This window comes from Anopheles coluzzii, chromosome 3 (genome assembly GCF_943734685.1).
Source record: "Anopheles coluzzii chromosome 3, AcolN3, whole genome shotgun sequence".
Lineage (NCBI taxonomy): Eukaryota > Metazoa > Arthropoda > Insecta > Diptera > Culicidae > Anopheles > Anopheles coluzzii.
Genome location: NC_064671.1, coordinates 37562113 through 37578447, shown reverse-complemented (window position 1 = coordinate 37578447; position 16335 = coordinate 37562113). Strand labels below are relative to the sequence as shown.

The 16335-nt window shown below is 45.1% G+C and overlaps 1 protein-coding gene across 5 annotated transcripts in view; it reads left to right on the top strand.

Moving 5' to 3' along the window:
* LOC120959017 (calphotin-like) overlaps positions 1–16335 on the top strand; it is a 74414-nt gene that overhangs the window by 7305 nt on the left and 50774 nt on the right. For 3 of the 5 annotated variants that reach the window (XM_040382139.2, XM_040382138.2, XM_040382135.2), the window contains exon 1: positions 14226–14351. The gene's annotated coding sequence lies outside the window, so the exon portion shown is untranslated. Of the gene's footprint in view, positions 1–3093; positions 3117–14225; positions 14352–14384; positions 14404–16335 lie in introns of those variants that run through there. The other 2 variants (XM_040382137.2, XM_049608384.1) reach the window with 2 other exon arrangements.

Sequence of the window (16335 nt, the reverse complement as noted above, 5' to 3'; positions counted from 1 at the left end):
TTGAGCGAATGCGACATGTGTGTGTGTGTGTGTGTGTCTGTGAGCATAGAAGCAATGCGGTCCAATGTTATCCAATTAACTGTTCGAATATCGTGCCTTCTTCTTGCTGCTGACAGGAGGGACAGCAGCGCACTGGAAAAGAAATGCTGGTTTAAACGATGGTGTAGACGCTTTGTCAACTGGATCATTTTTATTGCACAATAGAGCAGTTTGCTTGGTGTGCCATTATTCAATTTCTTTTGTAAAATTTTATTCGGAAAGAATGGACCACCCGCTCTTGGGCGTGTAAGCGCGCAGAGGGTTGGTGAGAATGAAAGCCATCCATGTAGCAGCACATGTAACGTTGGGTATGTTAGAATTTCTGGAAAAAGATAGAACATTGTGTACATTTATATTTAAATTTCACTTCACAGCAAACACAGCCTTTCGCGCGTGTTCTATCTTAAGCATTGCCTTTTTCCTATTGAAAAACTCGTTGAATTAATCGATTAATCGAGCACAAGTATTTGATTGACGAGTGTAGTGTAAGGCCGCGGCTGTCCATCTTCGTCAGTTGAAACACCATGCTTTGCCGGTCACGCTGCTGCTGCTGCTGCACGTTTCCGTCCGCAACATTCCTCTTGTGATTAATCGGCGGCACAGTGAGCAAAGGGTGTTGAACGGCGCGAAACGCAATGCGCGAACACACAGAAGCGCAACAATCGATGTTAATCGCGCATCCCGCTGCTCAACCGTAGAAAAGGCACAGGGACGGGGACGGATCACCCAGCTAACGAATGGTGATAATATGTCATTGAGGGCGATGCACGTGACAAATACCAGAACACAGTGTGTGTTGTGTTTGGTGTGCGCCTCTCGAAAAAAAAACCATTTCTCCTTTGATCCAAGGGCACATTACCGTAAAGACTTCCCCAAAAGAGAAACCGTATGATGATGGTCTGGATTGTGCTGCCTCAATGTGTCGACGATAGACTACCAATGCGGCAGCTAATTGTTCGATAATTTAGCTCAATTTATGCATCTTGATCCGCGTCCCTTCTTTACACGACCGAGGGTCGCAAGATTGTGGGAAAAGAATGTTTGCTTTGGGCGATAAAATAAGATTCTATCTTACGAGAGATTACTCGGCCCATCGTGTGTAAACGGCAGTACATGTGTTTTGGGTTGTTTATTGTGGGAAATCTGATGATGGGTGTTTGATTGGTGTTTAATGCTCGTATGTTGACACCAGTAACGCATTCGGTATGCAAATGTCATGGAGAATGTAGGCAAAGCAGGAATTTGAATCAATTCGCATAGTCTATAGAAGAAATGACTGTTGTTATCATTGATATGTTCAAGAATGTTGTGTCACTTCGTTCAAATGATGCTCTCTTAATCCAATGTTGTTTTGTACGTCCCAAGCGTGGTGACTTACATCATCTTATGAGGGCATGATACATGACCATATGCCTTTCCAAACCCGGATGATCAATACAGTAATTCAATTGACCTTAATGGCGTAGTAATGGACTGATTAAGCGCATAAAGATGGATAATTTGTATGGCCTTATGGGCGCACTCATATCCGTTTAACTCCAAAGCTACGTTATTAGAATAATTTATGTTTGTACTGCCTGTTCTTCCTTATTTTCTACAACTTAACAATTATTCACAGTTTCTGCATGGGTTTGTAATAATGTCATCCAACGTTCCAACACCCCCACGCCACGTTCCACACTTGACACGCACTGGCGTCCGTCTAGAACTCCGGATATACTTTCATTTCCATTTCCGGTTCTTCCGTTGTGGCACGAATGACGAGCTAAAGATATTTAAACAAAAATACAGTAAAGTGGATGCTCCTCCATTCAGGGCACAATTGCACAATCCAACGGAACTGTACGCCATTCCGACCACTATTAAACCGCGGCGTCGTGTGCAAGCTTCCACTTCTTCTCCGTCTGTGTTGCTCGATCGGCTCCATAGAAAGCATGTATTTATGCGCTATTACACACTGTTGATGATTATATGCTATTGATAGCTTTCCTTTCGAGTAGGTGCCAAATAGAAGGGAACCCCAGGATAAAGGGAGGTGAACAGAAGAGGAAGCCAACAGTGTGGACGAAATGTTGAGTATGGTTTGGCGCCGATGAAAATATACACTCTATCGCGTCGCCAAGATCGAAGGGCGAAAGAAGCAGAGGCACAGCCATGTTCTGCCGTGTGATTCGCGTGATATGATGTCCCTTGGCTGGAAGTGCATTTGCGTGGAGAAAAGCTAAAGAAAAGACCGATGTGGTGGTGGTGGTTGGCTGGGTGATGAGGATTTCGTGCGCCAAACTGTCGACGGTGGTGGGGCGACGACAACAGCGTTTCAACGCGGAACCCACGAAACATCGGAAACGGTTCTCACGCGGACACGGAGCAGCCAGCCAGTCGACACGGTGTGTTAGTGGCCGAGGCCGGTGTTAGAAACGTGTAAACGATGGGGGTGGCGCCTCTAGCAATGGGTGTTTCGGAAGTCAGCTCACCACGGGAGCATTATATTAGCGCGCTTATGCTCCTCTCCACACGTTGAGTTGGGAAACGTCGCTATGCTGGAACGGGAATCACACGAAACCATCAACAAGCACACATACACACACACACACACACACACATGAACGTTTCGTGATGCTGTGCATGTTTGCTAGTTCCATTGCTGCTGCTCGATGTTTCCCGATGTTCTGTGAAGATTAGCGCAAAAAGAAATGTTTAGCTCCCTATTAGTGTCAAATGACTGGGCAAAATATTGTACTCCCCACACCCTTGGTGTGTTGGTGGACCTGAATTAAGGACACGAATCTGCACAGTGAGTGTGGTGGTGTGGTGTACGTTCTGTTATCGTGATTTTGGGTAATGGAGTGAAAGAGGGTCAGTAGAGTTAACATGCTGTACGTCAGCGAACGGCTATCGTGTATAATGGTGCAATGTGAGCAATTTTTCGGGGGAAAATATGCGCTACGATGGCTATTTAATGTGAAAATCGGTTTAGCGTGTATCATAGTTGTGTTGAACTGTTTTTTTGTGTGAGTTGTTCCTAATTTGTTTCTTTTTTTCATTTCGTTTCAGATTTTGTGTCGTCCCTTTGTGAAGTAAGTGTTTACCTAATATTATTGTTATATTGGATATGCTGATGCTTGTAATTGTATTCATATCTGACGATCCTGATGTATTGATTTCAGGATTAATAAACGTATTAGAAAGGCCTGATTCTCGGTTGGAAATCAAAGATTCATAAATTTCGAAAGATCCATGAATTTCGAAAAATTCATGAATGTCGATAGATTCATGAATCTATAAAGAATCTTGAATCTCCAAAGATGGTCGTATCTCTAGGGATTCGTGCATCTCTAAAAAATATTAAAGCTTGAGCTTTTTATTAAACTTCTTCTTGGTGTAAAAACCTACGTAGTCATGCCAGCCTATACAGGCTATCGAGACTTCTTGGAAAGTATCACGCAGCTGGATAGTTTGTTTTGCTACGGGGAGACATTGGATGCGAGGCTTGAACCCATAACGGGCATGTTTTAGGTGGGATTGTGAAAATTAAATATTTTGGAAATCATAAATCTCTAAAGATTCAGGAAACCCTGGATATATATGAATTTTAATGAACTTATGAAGCTTATAGATTCAAAAATCTTAACATATTCATGAAGCCTTAGGGATTCATGAATCTTTGAAGATTTGTGAATCATTAGATTTTCGTGAATCTTTGAAGATTCGACTCGAGATTCGAATCACTCATCACTGAAGATTGAATCTCGTAAATCTCAACGAAAGATGTATGAAACCCAACACAACATATGATAGACCATATCAAATAATAAATCGCCCACGACACCATACATCCAAAAACTTCCAGACATACACTGAAAAGTTTTGTTACAAGTTCAGTCAAATCTGAAAGAATAGTGTAAAAACTAGCTCACAAAATTGAAGCTGCAATGCTATATTGTTGTTTCTTCTATGGTTTATAGATGCTTCATTAACTCCTTAGGAGTTGTTCCGATTCTTCGGTTGTAGCTGTAGACTCAATTCCTGGAGCTACTGGTTATATGGCATAACCTCTGTTAATGAGCCCCTTTTCCTTTTAAGATCGTAGGCTGAAATATCAGCGTATCAGCTGTTTGCATCGTATTGCTGTTTTCGAGCAGCTATCAAAGTGAGTATAATGTAATGGTGGGCTTATCCCAAGGTGTATATATTTAGAAGGTTGATTTTTACCCCTTCTGCTACTGAACGAAGATTTTAAGAGTGTTTTATGTAAAGTTTTCACCCATACTGTCAAAAAGTGACGTTAAAATTTGGTTATAAAAAACATGCTATGAGACCCCCTGGTCTACCTACACTTTCATTCTAGATTCCACTACCTGATCTCTTTAATGCACCTTGGAGCATATTAAAACGTTACCTTGTTGAGACATTTTTTCGATCAGGTACTCGATTTAATTCTAACTTTGAGGCTGAAATAATCTAGACTGAAAATCGCGGGCTAGTTTTGTCTGTGGTTTTGAATGGAGTGTTGACATGATTTCAGTCACCAACTGTCAAAATTCATATAAAAAAGTTGGCTAGTATCGTGATAGGCCTAAATATATTTTCTTCAATGTTACACAAACAAAATGCTGAACATGTTTTGAGAGAAAGTGAGAAAGCATGAAGAACGGATACGCAATCCGAGCGATTAAATTATTGATTCGGATACCTTTAAACGTATCACACTCGTAAATCGAGGACTATAAAATCAGACGACAACCTAGCCGGCAGTTTTTAGGATTGGTTTGTGTGTTACTACTGAGTACATCACTTCCGGTCAATATACCAAATTTTCCATGTATCCTTGCATTACCTAACTGGTTGTGTTATGGCGGTTTACAGTCAAAGTTAACGACACCACATGCGCGCTGAGGGGACACGTTCACGTATCCTACATCATTTAAATTGCATAGAATGGCACAGTTTTGCGCAAACTATGCCATACGTGTATCCCTCTCGCTTAACCGAGTTAACAGCCGAGTCGATCCTGCAATTTGATGTCCTTGGAATTACCCTCGCTGCGGGTGTGCTATAGCTCCGCAAGAAACAGGCAAAGGATGACAGCAGGATACACACCGGCACAACAGCGCTTGTGTGGTGGGGCTGCGTGTAAATTTATGGGATAAAGTCGACTGAGACACTAACGCACACGCACACGTCCAGCTGCCGCCACTCGCCCGGTTGTAAGTCGTCCGTGTGGAACACTAGCGATGGTGGGGAAGATTTAGGGAAGGTGAACGAGTGTGCATGTGTGTGTGTGCGAGAGTGGGGAGGTGTAAAGCGGGTCGAGTTACAATTTTTGTCGTCATTTTTACGTCAGAACAAGTCTGTTGCCGCGCTATGTTTTTTTTTCTTTCTCGTATTTCCTTCCATTTCCAACACACGCGCGCTCACTTGGTCTGTGGCTTCGAGTCCCTATTTGGTGTCCCCCTTTATGTACGTCCCCTTGTACACAGGTTCGACGCAAAAAGAACACCTCTTCTCGGGACATTTTGGTCGAAGGTGTGTAGTTGTAGTAGTAGTAGTAGTCACCCAGCGTCGTCTCGGGCCTGTCACACAAACCCCCCCCCCCGTTGTTGGGTGTTTCATCGCCGTACCGGATGCGAATTTGCCCGAAGGGACTCAAAACCAGCCCCCTCGGCATCGATGATTCAGACGCCGCACCACCACCATTGGGATGGATTGTTTTTCTATATATCCTTTGATTCATTTATTGGATTTCGCGTGGGCTGGCTAAATTTCCATTTGCTGTGCCGCCACCGTTGTCGTCCTTCCCGTCCTTCCGACGGTTCTTTAAAGTGCTCTGATGTGTAGCGACACGCAGAGAGAGGGGGAAAGAAGGATACTTTGCCCTCGAGCAAGAGTGCTTGAACGAGTTTGCCTTTTCCATTCACTCCACGCGAGCCCCAGCCGGTTGGAAGGTTTAGGAGGACATTGATACGGTCGGCTTAAAATGACGAGTAGGGCGGCCCTTGATATGCCTGAAGTACGGACGGCGTCACGTTTTTTTTTTTTCGTTCGGGGTTTACTTGGGTGTATGGGTGTTTTGTGTTCGTCATGCTGTTTTGTAGGTTAGAACCTTAGGGCTGTTTCGCCCCCCGTTTTTGTTCGTTTGTGGTTTTTTTTGGAAGGGGTCGTTGATTTTTTTTTCTGTTGATTCATTAGCATTGCAAGTGATGATAAATCGTAACGCCGACGGTAACGTTTTGTGTGTTGTACCGTATCGTAGATGTGAACCAGAAGATACGAGCAATACATCAACGGGATAATAGTTATTGCAGATTGATTTGTGGTGATGATGAGTCCTTGGTATAAGTCTCCTTCAAGGTATTAATAATTACCTTTCTAATGGTTCACATTTTACCAACACTACCTTCCCATATGGACACAATATTCTTGATTTGCTCAAAAGTATCAAAGAGAATACATTTCCCTGCTGCGGCAAGCGAGTATTTGATTTTAAACAGAGCCGTTTTTCCTTTGTGTGCTTTATACAGAGCCGATCTCGTCGTCTATGTTAGTCATTGACAGAGAAAGACGAACCCCCCCTTTTTGTAAGTTTATTTGCTTGTCGTGCGCAAACAATGAGTAGATTTCGAAACCCCAGCCGCCCTAAACATCGTGTCTGTGTGTCTGGTTTAACGCTACACTAAGTTTTAGGAGTTTAAATTGATATTTAAAGCCCATGCCGTACACATGCTGGTTGCTGCTAAATAATACTAATTACAATGCATGTTTGGGTGGAAAAAATGGGCTTTTTACTCGCTTCGCAACAATTGAAAACATGTTGTTGCTGCTCGCTGCCGAAACTAAAAGGGAAACGCCAAATTATAGACCTTCTTCAGCACGCCAGAACGTGGTGGTGTACCGTAAGGGTTTGTGGGCGGTTTCAACTTCGAAAGACCCTTAAAAAGCCACCCGGTCTGACCCCATCTTTCGGTGCCATTTTCTCTGGAGCAGCAGAGCAATCTGAAATAGGACCAGATTGACAATCTATAGTACCGTCGCGGAGAGGAAGGAGGTAACGGCCTTACCTTCCCTGGTGTGTGTGTGTGCGGTTTGATAACCACGGCGAGAAAAGCATTTTGGAAAGAGCAGGACGGGGACGCATGCATGAAATGACAAATGAGCCAAGATTGTTGCGTGACTTAAATTAATTAAATTCGGCATGGAGATTGGTGCGCGCGCGAGCACAAGCCCGCCGCCCGGCCCGTCGTGGTTCAATTCCAAGACGGAAGGGAGAGGGAGCAGAGCATTTTTCCGTCCAACGGTGGGGGGGGGGTCGTCGCGCCCGTCCATTTATGTTGCGGCTTTTGTTCTAAGCGCTCGGCTAAAGACCGTAGAGAGACGGCGTGTTGCTTGCGCGGTTGGAGAAGTAGTCGTGCATGGATGACGACGGTCTGTGATGGGTTTGAAATTCTTCTGCTCGGACCGTCGCCCGAAGGGGTAGTTTACGCAGAACGGAATGTCTATTATCTCTCCCACTCCCCGCCGGTCCCCCGGGCCGGTAGTATTTAGTCACTTTTTAAGGTACGATATTCTAATGATTTCATTGGTTGACCAAATTTTTATTCCACTATTCGTCGGATGGCTCTATCCGCCATCCCCCTACCCCGCGCGTTCACACGCCTCGGCGTCCTTCGACCGAGCTTTGTTTGGAATATGTTTTCCGCACGCAGCGTTTTTTGTTGGAAGAGGGGGATGTTGGAGCGTTTTGGGCGGCAATTGCTGCGTGTTCGTTGCGTGACATTATTTAGTTGTTGGAAAAATTTACCTTTGTAGTGTGTTGCTGTGCTTTCTTCTTCCGTGTTCCGTGTTATCTCGTGATTATTCGCTTGGTTTGTCGGTTTATTCTCGAGCAATTTCTCTAACGGTGCTTTAAGTAGGGAGTTGTTTAGAAAAAAAACGTCACTGTTTTTAATGCATGACTGTAGTAAAATTATTGCTATTAATTGAATGGTTGTTGTGAAATTGAATATTTTTTTGAAGTTTTAATTCTGTGTATTCAGATTTGTTGATCTGAATGTATCTAACTTGGCGAGATTTTTATGATATTGAAATTTTGTTATTATTATTCTAAGGCATTATTGAAGTTCTAAGGCATTTTGTATCAAAGATGATATCAGGAAACCAAAGGTGAAATTCGTAAAGATTAACATTCAACAGTAAAATTGATGTCGTATGATAATATTTATAACTTTTCTAGCCCTGTACGGTTGACGACGTTTGCGGATCCAGATACGAAAATTCATTCGGACATACTTCGGACATTGCTTCTTCAGTGAGTTCCATGTCTAGGCTTTGATTTGGGACTTATAGGTTTTCAAGTAACAGCGAACGTACGACCTTTTTTGAGCATTCGATTGGAATACCACAACTACCAGAGAATCACATATTTAGAAGTTCCAATTTCATGCTTTTAGTTGTTTTTTCAATTTCTGGATCTTATACCACATGAAACGTTGTGCTTTATTTTGCTGTAGGGTAGTGAATTCAATTTTTGTGAGTTGGCTAATCTCCAAGGGATATACAAAAATACATTTTCAGACATTTGAAATTCCTGCGAAATTATTTATTTATTTCTTGTTAAGAACATCCTGTAAAAAATATTAAAACCCCAAAATCTGTGACATGAAACAAAGTTTACTTCACATGTGATACAATCAAGATCCAGTGCATGTGTTTAGATTTCTATGGGCATACATTCGCTTCGCTTTACAAGCAAACCCTGCGTTAAACTTACCCAAATTGCCCAAGCAGTAGAATGTAAAACAAACAAAACAGTCTGTTTGGTCATAACCAAATGCTTGTCGAAGCGTTTTCAGTTTGTGGCCACATTCTAAGCGCAGAATTAAGCGTCCCGGGGGACCAACATTCGGACGGTTTGCAGATAATGCCTCTTTGTTGTTATTTCAATTTAATGCTGTTAATCCGAAATGCCCGGGGAACAGCATTCGGTGGGAAGCGCGTGGTTGTGTGGTTGTGTAAATTTAGCGCCTATTGTTATTCAGAATTGTTACGAATGTCATCGTGCGCTCTTCTTTTTTTTGCATCCTATACACTGACGCCCCGCATGGTGACTAAATCGTGGTGCTGTGAGGTGCTGGTGTTGCTACTAGTGTGAGCGCTGCATTGCATATGTAACAGCACGGTCGCCACGGTTGGATTAGTCCTTGCACAGAGCAAAACCGTCGCGTATTAATGCAATAACCTTGGACCACCAACTCTCCCCCGAAACATAAAGGATGTGGCGAAGGAGGAGAAGCTGTGTGGAAGCTGGATGGTACGGTTTTTTATGCTTTCGTTCTTCGCGTTCGATCATTTTATTCGTCTGATGGTGCGGTGGTCGTGGTAGTCTAATTCTTCTCAATGAAACTAAATTAAGCCGTGGGTAGTGGGGGTAGAGCGGCATATTGCTAATTGATGGGCATAATTTTTTTTTTGACCAGAATGTTGCACACGACCCACGGAGGGAGAAAATTCACAAATGAGGCTTGTGTGTATTTTTGGAAGTAAAATGATATGCCATTCGCTTTCAAATGGGTATTAATTTATGGCATTCGCGCACTATGTATTATCCCTTGCTTCTGAGGCAACTGCGACGATGATCGTCTCCTTCTTGAAGCCTTCCCTTCTTCTATCTGCTGTTGTTTATGTAATTTAGAGAAACTATATATCCTAAAGAGTTGTTTCGTTCCTCTTTTTTCTTGCTATATTAATATCTTGGTCTCCACGAGAGTTGTACTGTCAATGGGAAGGAAACATGGTGCAGGAATGCATTTGAAAATTCCACTCGCAGCGGCACTATCTGCTCCCGGTTTTGTCCAAACCGAACCTAAAATCTGCGCGTGTGTCTAAAAAAATACCCAAGCACAGCTTGATATTTGTCACCGAGAAGGACGTTGCCTGCCTATCACCCTGTTCTGCTGTGGCTGCATTCTTGAAATTCATGTTTTCACGTGTTTGTTTGGTTTTATCCCCCTACAGTGTCTTCCGCTGATTGGTAGTTCCCTTTGGCTTTGGCCACAAAAGTCTAGAAGCATTAGACGCGTGTGTGTTATCGCGTTCTTCCTTCCGTTTTGTGTCCGTGGGTCCGTCCATCCGTTATCCGAAGCCCCCTGCTGATGACGTGTTTTGATTATTTTATGGACCTGTTCCATGGTGTCTGCCAATTCGGGGTAGCAATGCGTACCTGTCTGCCTGCCTGGCAAAGGTTGGTGTTAGCATGTTCCCTTGTATTTTTTGCAGATGTAACATGAAAAAAGGTAACTTTACGGTGACTCTCATCTCTGCCAGTAGTAGGCAGTAAACAACGGGTCTTAAAGAGCCGTAATGATTATCCTCGTCGCCACTGCCTGTTGTCATGGGCCACAAGGCTCGGTAGCTCTCTCGTATCCTAATCGGCAAGCTCTACCGGTTATGACTCAATATCCGGGACAAGGGCCTAAAGACACACACACACACACACACACACACCGGAAAAACCCACCGAAGGAGCACTCGAGGATGTGCGTTATCTTGTTGCGATTGTAAACCAAACGCTATCTCTAGTCGTCGACAACTGGTTTCAACGAGGCAGAGATTTGAATACTTATCGCAAAGCGTTGGAGATGAAGGAATAGCAAACAACCAATCCACAGATTTGGTCCTTTGGTGAGACACTTAAAGCTCCCCTAAACGCCAGCTTTACTGGGACGGGCTTTGGTCCCGAAGAGACAAGACTGTTGGGGAATTGCTAAAATTCCTTGTTCTCCAAATGATTGTGCCGTCTCTGAGGAGGAGAAAAAAGAAACACATTCCATCCGGTAGATTTGTCCTGCTAGCAGCAGCTACAGAGCGTCCGCTTGTTAGGATCGATCCGATCTGTTTTGCATAACCAGCAGCAGCAGCAGCAGCAGCAGCAGCAACACTTCTCATGTTCGTATCTGGTCGTTTCTCGAACGCATCGTTTCTGAAGCGTTTAAAATAGGCAAGTGTCTCTGTGTTGCTTGCATTATTCATGCTTTGAAAGCATCATCTGCTTCCTTCGCCGTTTGTTTCATCATTTAAAGACGCACAAACACACTTGTTGTCTCTCGGCTCTGGCAAGCATGCTAATAAAAGCTAATAAATATACAATTTAATTTGTGTAAGCTATATTTGGCTTTGATAATAATGCTATCGCGTATCCAATTGCGTAATGCGGTTCGAGCACCTCGCCAATGTTTATAAATCGTATGTTTGGGGTATTTTAAATGTATTACAAACATGTTTACAATACAATGCCGTGCCATCCTGGTGCCATGCTGTATTTTGTCGCTTTTATCTTTCAAAGCGCCACCTCAAACACAGCGCACGTTCTGCGTTGCATTTAGGGGAACACGGAGCTACATGGGTATTTGCTGGTAATGAATGCAAAAATGTGCCATTTTTTCACTTCAAAATTGAGCTATAATTGCGCAAAATAAGTGTGAATATTATAGGGCAAATATTGAAAAACGATTTGTCTGAAGAAAGTAGATTTGATGCATTTTTAATATGACCAAAAATTTAGAAATGCTTCACTCTGGACAAAATAGGCCCTCGATTTACTACTTCACATTGCTCATATTTCCCCACATTCCCATACAGTTCGCACTTCCTCTCTCTCTTTTTCTCTGTCGGTGAACGGGACTAGCTGCTGCTGACGGCGAACCTCTGTGGCTGCCAACCTCTGCTCAATCACAGCTGGTTTTTTTTGGCGGAGGAACCCGGTGGCGGTACACTTAGCGGAATTGGTGGCTGCAGTCAAATGTATGCTACCGGAGCATGAGCTCCCCGGGGGGTTGTCTTTATAGGGGGGAGGCACATCTTACGCTACAGTGATTTTCGCGTTAGGTCGCATTCAGCCTTTGTGCGCTGAACTCCTTGCCTTGTTTTGCTGCCCGGGCGGCGGACTCTAGAGATATGTGTTTGGGTCGGTGCTGGCTAAATCCGTAGAATTGGCGATGCACACAACGAACGTTGAAGGATTAGAGATGGTGCCTAAACACACTTAGGATGATCAGAGCAGCATACGCGATTGCATTGGTACATGGATGAAGTCGAGTGCAGTTTTCACGTCGCCATCTTCTCCAAAATTCGTTCTGCATCGGTTAGATGTTGCTATGCCTTCGTTGGGGCTTTTTTGTAGGTCATTATGCTTTAAATCGAGTGGTAAGAAACAGACGGAACGTGGCTTGTCTGTGTCTGTCTACTCGGATGCCTCGGAGCCAAGAAGGGCGCTCAAGAATGGATAGCAGTGCCGCCCGGTTGGAGGTATTATTGTTATAGTGACGGTAGTTCCCCCACCTCCACCCTTCTAATGGGGCTTTAGGTCTCGAATCTAAACGTGTGCCCCAAGATTATTGTGAACCACTGAGGCACTGAGCGACGTCGTTGTGCCCTCGTCGGTCTTGCCCGTGTTCTTGTTGTCGGTTGGAGTAGACGACTCCCCCGAAGAACAGCGTTAGCGGCAGGAGGGAGGGATGTGATGGCCAAATAACATGAGGCCAGCCAATCAGTTCGCGGTTGGCCGATCTTCTATCGGTGTTCCTCTGGTGTCTTCAATATTCCGGTCATTGGAGTGCCGGGTCGACTGAGGCGTGCACGCGCGTTCACACGGACGCACAGAGATAAACGTACCGCTTATAACGGAGGTTTGTGGAAATTGGGAATTTTAAACTCTGAAGTGCGCTGTGCTGGTGGGGTGGGGTCGGGTGGAGTTCGCGTTCCTCTTGCTGCTGATTGCTTTCTGGTGGTTTTTGATTCCGTATCACCACGTGTATATTTGTGTGTTTGTGTGTCTGTGGATTAGAGGGACTGACTGTGAAGTCGGACATCAGTTAGGCACCATGTTTTGACCTAACGTAACGACTGTGCGCGTGTGTGCGAGATGCTATACTTGCATGAGGCATTAGAGCGAGCGAGTTTGTGCTTTTTAGTGTACGAATTGATGCGCCTCCAGGCTCTACAGGCTTTCGTGGATCTGAGAAGAGCACGAAATGCAGGATTAGATTGTGTGACGAGCATGAGTCGCATTATCAAAATTATTGGGTGCCGAGCATTATTGTGGCAGACACACGTCTTAGCGGTTGATACGTTGGAATCTCGCAACTCTGATAGCGTGAGCAGCGCGTAATTTTGGAATGTGACAAAGAGAGGAACGAAGAATATGTAGATCCGAGTGGCGTCAGGTTTTCAGTCGACTTTGAAATCCATCAACTTAGGAACTCAGAACTCTCTGAGGCGATGATCTTATTTCCGCACCATGCATTTAACCCACATTGCAATTTAAAGAGACAGAGAATGGCATCAGGTAGAAGGGGCAAACTCTTGTAACTCTGTGTGCCGTGCTGTTGTGAAACAGACCCTTCTTCCTCGTTCCACTTCCCGCTTTACGGAGCCATGCGAAATCCATTGATGATTCATCTGGTATTTGTAGAAGCCGCAACATCTATAGACACAAGCGGCGGGCCCATCACACCATTCGGGGGGCACTTGATCGTGTTTGCGGAGAAAAATATGACTCACCGCCGGTACCACAACATCCCCCCCCCCATTCGAGCAGGCAAATTGTGTGCCGATTTCTTTCGGTTTAACTTTTGCATCAAGTCAGCACAGCCCTTCAACAACAGCGGCAGCAGCAGGACGCCCGATTTTACCCGGTTGCTGGGCATATCGTGGCATTTCACTCTGACACATTCCAGTAGAACCAGCACCCGGGGTGTACATCTATTCCAGCCCCGGAGGTTCCAGTTTTCATTGTATCTCGCTCTCTCTTTCTATCACACTTGTGCAGGATGTGACGGATATGTGCGTGGTGTTAGTTGTTTTGTTGTTGTGTTAGTCTTCTCCCGTCTAAATGCAGCCACAGAACAACGGGTCGTATGTATGTGTTTGTGTGTGTAGATGCGTTAAATGTGCACAGGTGAAGGAGCGATTATGCGATTGTATGCGTGCCGAGTTTCTCTCAGCGCGTTCGCTTTGTGTTGCACACGAACAAAGAAGCGAGAGCGAACGCTCTATTGCCCTTTCCCTTCTTTGCCCTGCGGTTTGTTCGCTCTTGCTCGTCGCTTTTCTGTATCGCTCTTTCTCGCTTTCTCTCCTTCCTAACGGGGCAGCGCGCAGTGTTTCTATGTGTGTGCGCGCTGCTGTATCGCTCTGCTATTGCTGCCGCTTATCCCTTTCGGGAACGCGCGTTTCGGGCAGCTTCTCTTCTCTCTTTCGTCGGACGGCACTCTCATTCCGTGTTGGACGTTCGTGCTGTGAAGAGGCGTTTAATTTTCCCAGTGAGTTTCTCGGTTCGAAGCCTGCGATTTTTTGAAGATCTGCTTGGTTTTGGTTGGTGTGGAGTGTGGTGTTGTGCCGTTTTGTGTGTTCGTTTTTCCACCACCACTCTTGTGTTGGATGGGTTTCTGGTTGGGTGGGGGCATCCTTTCATTCCCTTTTGGGAAAGAGCACACACACACAAAGGGGGAGGGAAATTGATTGTTTGCAGTGAAGATCGGCCATATTTTCATCTTGTTCGCCGGGGGTTGATTTTAAACCAAATCCAAAAAGAAGCACCTATGTACGTGTGTGTGCGCGCGCCCATCGTTTGACACTGCTGTGTGAACAAAGTGCCCCTGGCAATTGCTGTGTGTTTGTGTCATATGTGTGTGTGTAACATTTAAATGGAGAAAAACAACAAAAAAACGGAAGCTAAATGGAGTGCACAAAATTTGAAAATAAAAAAAAACCAAAGAAGGGGATGCTCAGTGGTGATGGCTGGCCAGTGAACATACTGCTAGATGTGCCAATGTGCGTGTATGTGTTTGTGCCGTGGGGCATCGCCTTGTTCAGGATCATCCCACGTCCCCTGCGATTCAAGGCTCACTTCGATATATGGATGGTTGTGAAAATTTGCAAACCTGCGTGCTCTTCTGCTGCTGTGTGTGTGTGAAAAACAAACCACGGACATGTTACTCGTGTTGCAAATCCACAGGACGTAGAGCAGAGAGTTGTGTGTTTGTGTGTGCGTGCTGCAAGGAGAAATGAAAGTGCACAAAAGTGTTAGACAATGTACCCTCGCCGATACACTTTGCGGGGGAGGAAGCTGTGTGTTTAGGGGATGTATTTTTCCCCCCCCGTGTGCAAAAATGGTGCGCTTTGTTCTCTCGCTCCCTCCATCGGGACGCACACACGACGCGCCAGATCCATGCAAAGGGAAAACTCATCCCTGATCTTCTCAACAGGAAAGCGCCAGTGCTGGCACATTTTCCAAGCGCTGGCCCAGAAATTCTCTCTTTCTCTCTCGCTCTCTCTCCAGCTTCCAGCTTTCCATCCTCTCTGCTCCTATATTCAGTGGTTCGTTGAGGGGGGGGGGGGGGGGGGGGGTTAGATGTGTGGAGGATAATTTTCCCGGACGGGGGTAAGAAAATGAATTTCCTGTCTTGGTATGGCAGCTTGCGCTCCTTCTTCCTCCCCTAAAGACTAATGCGTGCTTCCCCCAATCCACCCTCCACTCCCCTTTCTAATCATAACCATCATGATGATGGTGATGGTGGTGGTGGTAAACTTTTGCTCTGCACGGTTTTGAGAGCAGCAGTTCCCCTCTCCGCCCCATCCATCACACGATCGACTCTCGCTCCTTTTACCACCACAACCATCAAACGGGGTCAGTGTTCAATTTTTGACCGTTGCTTTTTTTTCTATGATATATTGCCCCCCCCCCCCGCCGCCGTCCCCCGGCGTGAGCTGCTGTCGATTTGAATTTTCTCCACTCGACTTGGCATGTGAGGCTTTACGCTCATTTGCACCGTTTTTTTTTTTGGGTTTTTTTTTCGCCATAGGAACATTAGGTGATGTTGGTTGCCCCTATTCCGCGCTTCCCTGCTTTGTAACGCTTCTTCGTCGAAAAACCGCATCGGTGGGTGATTTTTTCGTTGTTGTTGCTGCTGCTGCTGCCCCCTTACATGCCCAACCCGATCAAATTGCATACGCGGAATGAATGGGCTGATAGTTTGAGTTTTATGAATATAGAGGTCACTGTACAGATGGATGAACAACGGTCTTCAGAAAATCGGTACAGCAAGACAAGATCGGGTACATTTTTTTTGCAAAGGTAGCAATACGGCAGGGACCAAGGAACCAGGTTAATCTTGGTTTTGGTGGAAGAACGCTCTCTGTGCTACCTGTTCTTCAGCGCGTGCAAGCAGGATTAGCGACGCATTCTTCTTCTTCTTCTACTTCACCCCTCTCCTAAAAGGGTGCAGGCTTAAGCATAAAACAGCA